At 38.9% G+C, this 12,830-nt stretch overlaps 1 long non-coding RNA gene across 1 annotated transcript in view; it reads left to right on the top strand.

Moving 5' to 3' along the window:
- Positions 1-891: 891 nt before the first annotated feature.
- The window catches only part of LOC118811850, a 41,322-nt gene continuing 29,383 nt past the window's right edge, over positions 892-12,830 (top strand). The window contains exon 1 of the long non-coding RNA XR_005007503.1: positions 892-1,391. This is a non-coding gene — a long non-coding RNA (uncharacterized LOC118811850). The remainder of the gene's footprint in view (positions 1,392-12,830) is intronic.

Genomic DNA, 12,830 nt, shown 5'->3' on the forward strand with positions numbered 1-12,830 from the left:
CATGCTGATCTAAGATTAGATTCGCAGCATCTCTTATAATGACTGACATTAGGATTGGACAAGATGGTCCTAGATCAGGGAATAAAGGGCATCTCAGCTGTTAATCTGCTGCTGCTCGCTTCTCCTGATCCTACAACATGACCAGGCCATTGGAGGAAAGACATCACCCGCAGCCCATCACACTGCTGCTGGGATAATCTCATTAGGCCTGTCCCGGAGTCTCTCTGGGTCTCTGAGACAGCACGGGTCATCAGGGGCATGTGTCCTACTCTGTCATTACACGCAACAACACTGACATGAGACACCCAACTCCAAAACACACAGGGGCACACACGCAAGAGTTTACACGAGGACAGCAGCCTTACTAACATGATGAAACTTTAAGCTTAAATCCATTGGTGAAACAATGTCTGCAATATGGGCACAATCAGTTGAAATATAGATAAATTATAATTATTCAGAAATTAATATATAGGTATGACTGAAACATTAGTTTAAATATACAGTTTTCGTTTGAACATTAGTTAAAATATTCTAGTTTAAAGCTGGTAATTATTTAAACTAAAAGGTTACACAAATGAACACAAAAGTCCAGCACATATATATGCTAGTACATTATACTACTATAGGATTTTAAGACTAAGATTAAAGACTTAATCAAAAATGAAATAAGACCCAAAAAAGGGGTTGGGAGCATGGAATTCATCTTATAGACCACTTTACTGAAACAAGCACAAGTATATTTAGCTGTGCTTACTGAGCTACTTAACGCTAAAACACATTATTGTAGCCTACATTAACTATAGGCAGGAGTGCAGTACCGTGTGCTATAAATGTAGCACAAAAGTCCTTCAGTTTAGCTGTACAGTGCGGATTTCCCTCTCATGCGCTTTTGGGATTAAGGGGGTGATGTGTGTGTTGTAAACAGCAGAAACAGCCCACCACACGACTTTGCCGTGTGATTCTGCACTTTCTTTCTGCGGCTCTCTGAGTGACGGTGCTGTGGTCGTTAGCCGAAGCTACATTTTTTTGTGAACTCGTTTGAATTTTTAACGGTCGCGCTGAGTGGATGAAGAAACCCGGTGAACTCTGCTAAACCAGCCCTCAGCTGGCCTGCACCACAGCTGTGTCACACGTGAGGCGATAGAGAAAAGATTATCCTCAAACACTGACCTCTGGACACCGTTTTCTGGAGACACAAAGAGTAGGAGTTTGATTCGTAGATGTGAACTTCATGATGCCTTTCGCCTCGACAGTTTCCACACTGGGCTTTTTTTTCCCTGCACGCGCTCGGTTATTGATCACCGGACTCGAGCTGAGCTGACTGAGGAGGCGGGAAAGCCCAGACACAAACACCGAGGAAAGAAAGTTTGACTTCAGCCGCCTCTAAGGTCTGTGTCACTGCCATGTCCTGTGCCTTTCTGTTCGTGACCCCGTGTTTTGTTTCCTCTGAGGGCGTTTCTTTTTAAATCTGTGCACCCTGTGGCCTGTAGCCTGACTGAACGGTGGTTATTTCAGCAGCCACTGGGCTTTAAGGAACAGGTTTACGGTTGTAACCTAACGCTACACTGTCAGTCCGGAGCAGGTTGTGCTAACATGACTGAATCATCTGAATTTTGAACAAATAACCAAATCAGATTTTCGCCGTTTTACCGCGGTTGTTTTTTGCTATTCTACTGAAAAATAATCCTTCCTAAATGTTCAATTTGACAGGCCTGTTACAGCCTGACTCAAAATAATGCAGTAACGTTAATCTCCAGTCACAGATTTTACAACGGTCATAATTTTACCTTGTAAGGTAAATAATAGTAAGAATCGGTTAACTATAGTAATATAAGTATTACCGGGGGGCTATTTTGTTCAAAAGTAAAATCTTCAGTGTGCCTACGAGTAGTAAAGTTGTAGTCTAAACCAAGAGACGTATTAAACACGAAGTGAAAATTGTTCTTTTTCAGTTTTTCCAGCACAATCACGTCCTTTTTGCATATGTCAGTGTATCTGTTTTTTCCTCTGAGCTTAAAATTTAACACAAAATGTCAGTTTCTCACATTCCCAAATCAGTCTAAGACAAAGAGCAAGATAACAGTTAACCAGTTTTACTACACATTACTAAGCTACATTGTTGCTACACAATGAGTTGTTCCCATGTAATATCATATTCTCATTGACCTCAGATGATTTATAAGTATGGTCCTCTTATCATTTCAGTTTCATGTATCCAGACCTCCAGTCATTTCAGTTGTTGAGAGTAACTTGACCATAAGTGATAGTGTTGTGGTTTTGGCGGACGTGTGAGTGGTTTTGGCACTGTATGTTCTAGATTTAAACGATTTGACTCATAGTGGTCTCACTCTTTATTGGCCTCTCAGTTATAAACCTGTCTTACATTATTAGTAGAACATGTTGCCACTTTTGCTCTGTTCTGTTAAAGTGATGAGAGTAATACACTAATTCAGCTAGCAACATACTGTACAATCGACTATTCATCAGTATTGTATGTTGGTAAGGTTAATGGTAGAAGCATGTTAAGGAAATGTTTCACAAAATACCTTGTGTTTTGTTTTGGTACATTTGTAATATACTACTACTAATAATAATAATACTAGTAATAGTAATAATAATAACAACAACAGTAATTTATCGGGTCACGGACATCTGTCCACAAAGGCTGTCATAGAAAACAATGGTCAAATGAATTCTCTAGTACGTTATTAGTTTATTTTAATTCAAAGAAAAATTTAAATCATTATTGCTGAATGAAATGCAATGTACTTAATAACAAATATTAAATACTTTATCATTTAGTTTAAAGTGAAAAGCAGTGAATGCTTTCACAGAGGACAAGGTTAGTTTCTTTGCCTAAGCTGTTTAGGCAGCTGTAACTTATTGCATTTAAATCTTCACTTATTCCAGTATGATAATAACAGATGAAAACTGTTTCACAGCGTTTGCCGATATCTGGAAAGTCTTCAGAAAATATTGTATCACTGACACTAAGAGACGTTTTTAATGTGATAGCAGAGCTCCCTGGAAAATTAAAGAAAGGTCTTGAATATAACTGCAAGAGCCAGTATAGCTCTGACTAGAACCAGTATATCTGACCTGAAAGTACTCTGCTTGAAAACAAAGCATGCTTGCAGTTTTATCTAGAAAGTTCTCCAGGGGGATCTGGTATTGTTATAATTAGCTCTGTATATCTCTTTGTTTTTCCTGAGAGTAAACCGGCTGTGTCACAGCGAAACAAGAGGGTTGGATGGCCATTTGAGGACACGAGGACACGTAGACACACAAAAGAAGAAAAAAGCGTCATTATGTCGACATTAAATAAATCATATTTTATGATGAAGTAAAATAGTCCACGTACGCTGAGTCTGCTCTATTGGATTTTACTATTTGGTTAAAAATAAAATTATTAAAAGAATTTAATCATTTTGAGTGACAGAGTTAGGAATAAATATTGTTTAAAATCTCCATATTCCAGTTACAGTTCCTAATGTTTGTACAGCATGACCAGGAAGAACTACACTGGCTTTTGGGATGCCACCTACTTTGTCCTTATAGTCGTGGAAATGCGTCAGTGCTAACACCATAGTTTTGTGCAGTAGACCTGAACTTTGGTTTATAATTCATCTGAGCATTTGGTCATAGCAGCAGGTTTTGGTCTGTAATGGTAATATCTGTCTGTATAATTTGCTGCTTGTTGCTTTTGTGGCTTCTGGACACTCTGAGTTAGTCAGGTCTAAGAATTTGAAATCATTATTAACTAAATTCAGACTTGATGTGCAAAGACTATGGTCTTCGTAATGGCGTTTGTGTTTATTGTTCTTTTTTAGCATTCATGTGCTTAACCTAATTCAGCAATTGAGCAAAGAATCTGCATTGTAGAGGTTTATGTGTATATGTGTGTGTATAAGCGAGAGAAAGCGAGACGGAGAGAGAGAGAGAGAAAGATTGTGTGTGTGTGAGCGCCTTTCCCTCCCCTCCCCCATCATTTCCTTGTAAGAGCTGATGGAGAGAGGAAAGAGTTCATCTGAGGACAGGGGAATGCTTTTCTTTCCAGCGTGAATCATTTAGGAAAAATGAGCCCCTGGACTGAGTTGCCCCTGCATTTTGGCATGTTTCTCTTCTCTGCTTTACTGTCTATTTTGGCTGAACTTGCAGTTCTTCATTTCACTGCCAAGAAAACTTCAGGTCCTTTAAAGATACAGCAGGCAAAAGCCAGTTCCTGACTCAACCGCGTCCTTAAAGCAAATAAAAATAAATCTCTCTAGGATTCGGCCATTTCTTCCTGTTTGGTTGAGAATTCCATTGGGAGCAGGGCTGTTTCCCTGTGTGTAGCTCACCGTCCTCATGGAGAGGGACACTTTTATCGGTTTTCACAAAGTGAATTTACATGAGGGGCATCTATTAGCAAGAGCGAAGAGCTGATCTGAACGCAGCTCTGTAGGAACAGGTTGCGCACATTGCCAATATTAAGTTCCTCTGTAAAACCGCCTGTTATAGTGAAGTCACAAATAATACTTTGAAATCATACTTTTCTACAACATTACATTAATACAGTAACTAATTAGACACCATGAATTTCTTTTGAGTTTTGTTAAACCCCCAATACTTGTGTGAGTAGATTTTTAAAAATATAGTGAACATGCAGTGAACTTGCTATGGCTGATCTGCACTAGTCCCACGGCATGAATTGGAGAATTTTGTGGTCCATGCTCTGATCATTTTTCTGTTTCCTCATTGTTAAAGGGGAATTCTACCAATTGTTTAAAATGTTTGCATAATTGAATTATTAATGTTTAAAAAAAAGTCATGTAAAGTGGTTTGATGTGAAATGCTCCATTCTAGAGAAACTTGCCAAATCAGAATTGTTCAGAGTGGTGGTGATAGGAACCAGACATCCAAAGCATTGAATGCCTCTAAGAGCTAACTCACAGAAGGCTTTTAAACTAAATGATTACAAATATGCTGCCTGATGATTAAGACATTGTTTTATGATCGTTCTGAGATAGGATTGTAGCCTTTTTAATCTGTTTATGGTGGAGAGGTCCATGCAAGGTGTAAAGCAAAAAAAGTACCGAAAGATTTTTTTTCAGATGTAGCTCTATTTTACTGTTATCAACAAAGAAAAACTCAAAAGATATGTGTAACTTGATTGGTCATTTTAGATAGTAAATAAAATGGCTGTATTTGCATTGTAGACATTTCAGGCTCTGGTTTCTGTTGCCACTATTGTAAAGAAATATGATTATGTAAGTTACAAATTACCATTTCACATCAAACTACTTTGACTTGCTTTATTTTCATGTCAATGCCAAATTCCCCTTTAACTTCCACATAACACCTAAATCAGTTGATAAATCAGAAATCAGTGGCATTGATAGAAGAATTCTGTGGGTGGCGAGGAGTGATATGGCCTTGTCCCAATAATAATGTCCCTTTGAAAACTTGGAAACTACTTGGAAAGATTATAAAATGAGCCAGATTGTCCCAAAGAATGGTGCCAAGGTGCCAGTTCCGTAATATTGCTATAATTAGCTTACGCAGTTGTTAATTTGTATATACATGGTTATATATTGGCACTGTCAAAATGTTTTTCGAATTTCAAATTTATACATCATTTGAACACAACTGCTGCCTTTAATGTCCTGTGAACATTTCATGAGAAATGGACCAATGGAAGTGCTCCAAAATGGCTTGAAATATTTATTTTTTACATTAACTTACATTAAAATAATGTTTTTGCCTTTTCCTGTAAAGCTGTTGTTTTGAAGATACTTTTGAAGATTTTTCTTTGGACAGCGTTAATGTGTGTGTGTGTGTACATATATATATATATATATATATATATATATATATATATATATATATATATATATATATATACATAGCAGCAGTACAAAATCGTGCCAATATAGGCCAGTGGCTTCAGGTAACGTTCGCATCAACCATCAGAATGGGAGAAAATTTGATCTCAGTCACTTTGACTGTGGTGTGATTGTTGGTGCCAGACAGGCTGGTTTGAGTATTTCTATAACCACTGATCTCCTGGGATTTTCACGCACAGCAGTCTCTAGAGTATACTCAGAATGGTGCAATAAAGAAAAAACATCCACTGAGAGGCAGTTCTGCAGACAGAAGCGCCTGACAGAAAGGCAACAGTAACTCAGATAACCACTCTGTACAATTGTGGCGAGTGGAAAAGCATCTCAAAATGCATAACACATTGAACCTTGAGGTGAATTGGCTACAACAGCAGAGGACTGCATTGGGTTCCCATCTGTCAGCCAAGAACAGAAAGCTGAAACTGCAGTGGGCACAGGCTCACCAAAACTGGACCACTAAAGACTGGAAAAACGTTGCCTCGTCTCATGAATCTTGATTTCTGCTGAGGCGGACAAAAGGTAGGATCAGAAGTCTGTGCCAGTAGTATGATTTCATGGACCCAACCTGTCTTGTGTCAACAGTTCAGGCTGGTGGAGGTGGTGTAAAGGTGTGGGAAATGTTTTCTTGGCACACTCTCTGAATCCAATAGAACACCTTTGGGATGTGGTGGAACGGGAGTCTGCAACATGAAAGTGCACCCGAAAAATTTGCATGATGCAAACATGTGAACATAAACCAGAATCTCAAAGGAATGTTTCCCACATCCCCGGAGGCTGTTTTGAGAGCACCCTACCCAGTATTAGTGCAGTATTCCTAATAAAGTGCTTGGTGAGTGTATATACACACTATATGGCAAAAAAGTTTGTGGACACATTACGATCACCCTTACATGAGCTTGTTGGACATCCCATTCCAAAACTATGGATATTAAAATTAAGTACCCCTTCTTGGGGTTATAACAGCTCCCACTCTTCTGGGAAGCCTTTCCACAAGATTTTGGAGGGTGTCTGTGGGAATGTGTGCCCACTTAGTCAAAAGAGCATTTGTGAGGTCAGGCATTGATGTTCAGATGGCCTGGCCCTCAGTTGATGTTCCAGTTTATGCCAAAAGTGTTCTGTGCAGGCCACCAGAGTTCCTCCACCCCAATCTCATCAAGCTCTGTCTTTATGGATCTGGCTTTGTGCACAGCGGAACAGTCATGTCGGAACAGGAAAGGGCCTTCCCCACTGTTGCCATAAAGTTGGAAGCATATAATTGTCTAAAATGTCTTGTATGATGTAGCATTGACATTAGTCTTCACTAATATTCGCCTTCACCAAGAGGCCAAGCCCAAACCCTGAAAAACAGCCCTAGACCTTTATCCTTCCTCCCCCAAACTTTACTGGTGGCAGTGTGCATTCTAGCAGGTAGCATTTTCCTGGCATTCACCAAACCCAGATTCATCCATCAGATTACCAAATAGGGAAACTTGATTCATCACTCCTGACAACACATTTTCGCTGCTCTAGAGTCTAGTGGCAGCATGCTTCACACCACTCCAGCCAATGTTTGGCATTGCACATAGTGATCTTAAACTTGAGTGCAGCTGCTCAGCCATAGAAACCCATTTCAGGACGTTCCCGACACCCATTTCTTGTGCTGAACTCTGTAGTAAATGATGCGACAAAGAATAAGCTATTTTTATATGCTACCTGCACTCAGCGGCCCCGCTTTGTGAGTTTACAAGGTCTAACGCGCGTCATTGCTGAGCTGTTGTTGCTCCTAGACGCTACCATTTCACATTAATAGCACATATAGTTGACCAGGGCAGATTTATCAGTGCAGAAATTTCACAAATAACTTGTGGCAAAGGTGACATCCCATGACACTACCGTGTTTAAAGTTACTGAGCTCTTCTGTATGACCTATTATACTGCCATTATTTGCAAGGCTATGTGCTTGATTTTATACACCTCTTAGCAATGGGTGTGACTGAAACAGCTGAACCCAATAATTAGGAAAGGTGTATGTGTATTACCATCAGAGAAAGTGCAAGCTATATGGCACGGCTCTGTATTCCTCACAAATATTACTTTGTAACTGAATTTGGATTACAACAATGTTGTTATTGCAGTAATTCTGCAGAGCATAATTGTTTGTCTAAATTTACATCAGTGTTGGTGTGGGACTGAATGGTACAGAGTCATTAGCGAAAAAGGAGAATGTGATTGAAACTCTGAAACACACAGCCCTGGCATCAGACCTAGAACATTTGACCAGAGGCAATTGATCATGTGAATCTTTCAAAACCATGTTCCTACGGGGTGTTTCTGTTGTGCATGCTGTATAGGGCAGTAAGAATCTGCAGATAGATTCATTTGAAAATATTTTCTGGGTTGGTTTGTGGTATCTGAAGCAAATATGTTGGAGTGTATGGCCACTGAGGGAACAGATCTTGTCCCTGGCTGGAACACCTTCAAAGAATGGAGTTTATTGCTTGTCACTTTTTTATGGTATTATTTGTTGTGGCCAAGAATAGTAAATAATCCCTAACTGATTCACTGACTGCCTATTGTTAAAATGCCCGTACGCAAGAGTTTAAGGAAGATCACCCAGTCTAGACTGCACTTTTGGAAACTTTTGCAAATTGTCCAAGTGCTAAGTCCTAACGTGTGCTTTCGTGACCGCACTTTAGTGATGTGAAGAAGTTCTGCAGGCATTCAAGGGTGTGTAGGTTTAAAAGAAAAGATTTGGACACACTGTTTGACATCGCTTGTCGCTTGGTTACAGCTCCAAACACGGTCAACATTTTCTAATTATTTGTTCTGTGCTGTTTAAACGGTGGAGCTTCACCCGTTCCTCACAGGTTCATGAAACTGAACTTCATTTTGTCCATCCCTATACAGAAATAGTGATAGCAGGTTAATAACAGTGGAGCTAAGTTAGGGTTTCTCCTGACTTAGCTCCGTTGCCCAGGGTTTCTCTCTGTCACCCGTCTAGTAGCTGGGCTTGTCATGCGTACATGGTGTGGGTATCATCAGATGTGTGCGGGGCCAAAGTGGTACCATTGCACAAAATAATTTTTTAAAATACAGTGAATAAGGGACTGTGAGGCACAAACTAACACAGGGTAAGAAATGTATATTTTATGTAGTTAAACAGCTTCAGGTAGAACATCACCTACTCATATTCTTGGCATAACATCATCTGTGTGTTTTCAAAGCCAGTGGACAGATTGTCTTAAGATTCACCATTTTATGTGCCATAAAAGTAACCTTTTTTTATCATAAGAGGTTTTCAGTTACTGAGGTGTGTATATAAGTCACTGAATTCTGTCCTGTATTTTTTGATTACCCTCTTTAAGTTTCCACAGTGGCAGTATACATTTTTATGCTACATTTATTACATACACTACATACCCTTCATTCATTTTCAAGAAGTGCAGTTTTGTGATGAGGAGTTAATTTATAGTCAGTTGGTTTATATCAGAAGAATTCATGTGCGACTGAATGTTAAATGTCTACATATATTTCTATAGAAGTGTGTAATAAACAAACTGTAAATACTGTTTAGACTGTAAAGTCTACATAAACCTCAAATGGATCTACTTTTGATTATAAGGGCTTGAAGAATGTTATAAGAAGTAGATTGTTTAAAAAAAAGATTTTTTCTCTAAGGACCAAGAAAATCTGTGATTAAAGCCGACTGTGTCTGGAGCGAAACGCTCATGTCTACCACGTACTGCATCTATTACCACATTCTGCTATATCACCACAACAGATCTTCATTTAGTGCATCTTTAAATTTGAAAACAAATATATTAACAATAATAGGAAATTTTATTAAAAATTTTAAATCGAGTACATACCACACAAAAACAAACATTATGAAGCAAATGTTAACCTGTCATTTACATCCTCTCATCCAAGCCACACGGCATGTGTATTTGGCCAGGTGGGCTGTCCAGCGTATTTTATGGTTGGAAAAATACTGTATGTGTATACAAATTGTCACAGTAAGCCTAATGTAAGCTTGATGCTCCTGCTTTGTGCTTAAAATTAGCTAGTTATAACTATACTTCCCTTGTCTGATGGAGGGCAAAGCTATCTAGTAAAGTCTATGGCAGCTTTGATACAAAAAATGGTCAGCCAGATGCCCCACTCTTTCAAAAAAAATAATGATGTACAGTCACGCAATTAATTATTTTTCTTTCATTATTTTTATTACATTAATTTTATAAAAATTTTAAAAGATATGCTTGAATATTTTTTCCATCATCTCTTTTTTTTTCTTCTTTTCCAACAAACAATGATAATTCTGTCAGTCTCATTTTGGAGTAATATAATTTTAAACAGTTTGCCCTGATGGGGTCTTGCTAAAGGGATGCATCAAAGGCTCACCGAAACCCTGGAGAGTACATTTTCAGTGCAACAAACAGAAGCCCTTGCAGAACATCACGAGAATGCACACACACACACACCAGAATACACACGTCTGAGACACACTTCTTCCTTTCTCTAACATTAGCTAAGTTAGCTTTGTTTGGGAATAAACATTCACAGCTACCTGGCAAGCTAACACTGTTGTAAGATGTCAGTGACCTACTTATTCAAGCTAATGTGAAAAGAAAGTCCAGTTGTTGGTCAAAGGTTTTAGTTCCCCACACACTGCATTTGCACTCTGGCTAAACTAAGCTTTTCCTAATCTTGTTTGAATTTCTCTGTACTTCATGCATTTAGTAAAAGTTAAAAAAACTTCCAAAGAAATTAAATGCAATCATTATGTCCAGACTCACTGGTAAAGCTAGGGAGTGAGCCAATGCTATGCTGAGTAGAATCAAGCCCCTGTTCCCTAGCCAGTAATGCTATAGGCAGGCTACTTCTTGTGGTCACGCCTACTTTTCTATCTATGGCTTGTTCAGCTTTCTAGGCAGCAGCATCTCCTGCGCTGGTGGCTTCATGTCTTTTGGTGAAGTGACCTTCATGGTCTACCTTTCACTAGGGGAATGTGGGGCACAACCTGACATGGGGTAAAATGAAGTAGGGCCTCTATGCAGCAGGGTTAGTTTTTTGTTTTACAACTAAGGTACCCCTGATAACAAATGAAAACATTCATAGTTCCCCATATAAATAAAAAGTTTTAAATAGTTTAATAAAACATGGATAGATAGATGTCATGTAAATAAAACACATTTCAGTTCTGTCATGCTGACTCAGAGAAAATGTTCTAAATAAGATCTCCTGTTAGTCTCATTTACATCCCCTAGTTTAGTCCTGTTTGAAATCAGTGTGAGACTTCAGCAGTTTTCTTCTGTTTCTCAAATTAGGCTCCAGAGAAACAGCCTTTACATATATTTTCACTTGGGTCAAAATGCTGTCTTACAAATGACTTAACTTTTTTTTTTGTCTCATCTTACCGCAACGGAATATTATTTACATATAAAAAGTATGTAAAGTCTCTTCCTTTTTTATATAGATCTCATTTACATCTCAGAGATCTTTTAGTGATGAGTGCAAAAGGAGACCCCATACTTTCTCATTTATCTCCAGAACCTTCTGTGTTAACCTCCTCTTTATCCAAAAGGGGGTTTAAACAGAAAGAATTCAGAAATCAGTGATCATTGATTTAGTATTGAGAGATACTTTATTTTACCTGAGACAAAGAAAAGTTGCTCTTAAGAAAGACATTTTTCCTTTGGGGTTATTTGCTGTTCAGCTTTGAGGTCAAATGTGAATTTGTCAGTCTATTTTTTAGCAATATTTATTTTGCTGAGTATATTTTAATATATTTCAGTCGGGAAGCTGGTCACGTTCAAACACCATAGGAAATAATTGTGCTTGCTTTGATCTACCAGACTTTTCTAGCAACTATTACAGCTAGTCTCTCAGTTCACAGGCCCCCACTCCCTTGTATAAAAAGGACTAATGTTTTAAAAAATATTACTTCATTACTTTATTTATTTAACAAAAACCTCAGGATGTTAGCAACTTTTGCTGTAATTTCCCTAGCTGTTTACCCATCTCTAGTCTCTGGTTCTCCAACAGCCCAGTCATAGATATGTTTCCAAAGAAACTATGCCTTCTAAAGGTGCTTCAGGTGCTGCTGTGGTTCTTTCCTCTTCTACTATGGTCTCAGCAGCTCTAGCTCCTGTGGTCCTAGCCTACTCTTCTGGCATCTCCTTCTGTGGCCCACTGACCCCTGCAGTTCTCTCAGCCTCAGACACTGCAGTGTGTTGTGAACCTGGTGCTTTCCTTGGTGTAGAATGAGCCGACCCAACCTCTGATGCGAATCTAGCCTGTCCAGCCTCCAAAGCAGATCCAGCCCATAGAAATAAAATCAAGCACAAAGCCCATCCAGACACATTCTGTCTCCTATGTTACTACCTGCTACCGCTTCCTCCACGCTCACTGTTGCACTCACTCCCAAAACTACAGCACCAAGAGCACAATAAATTTACAATTGTTCATTTATTGGTCAGTCAAGAGAATTGGAGAATGCATGAAGGGCTGGTTTTGACGGCTAAATCAGTGCGATATGTGATATGTTATTTTGCAGGCTATGGATTTTTTGAATTTTGGTCCAGTTTGAACTGCAGGGCTGATTTGTAGTTTAATAAGGCTGTGCTTAGCTCTGGTTAGCAGAGCACAGATCATGATAGTGGGGAAAAGAACATACAGAAGTTACAGATACACACAAGTAAGTGGAGATTGTGGTTTATTTTGAAGTGTGAAGCACCATTTTAAATAAATAAATAAATAATCATGCATGCCCTAAAACTGTTCAGTAACATCTACCAAAACCACATTGATGCTTGCAATATGCTCAGCCATTTCCTAATTCAATCCTGAGTCACAGGCTTAGAGTGAGAAAAAGAGACAAAGTTGAGAGAATTTGATTTTTCATCCCTTCTCTCCCACCTCATCAATAACGCTGATAGCTCCCCTGGCACTGAAACAGGGGAGTGG

Source organism: Colossoma macropomum, unplaced genomic scaffold, assembly GCF_904425465.1.
Source record: "Colossoma macropomum unplaced genomic scaffold, Colossoma_macropomum, whole genome shotgun sequence".
Lineage (NCBI taxonomy): Eukaryota > Metazoa > Chordata > Actinopteri > Characiformes > Serrasalmidae > Colossoma > Colossoma macropomum.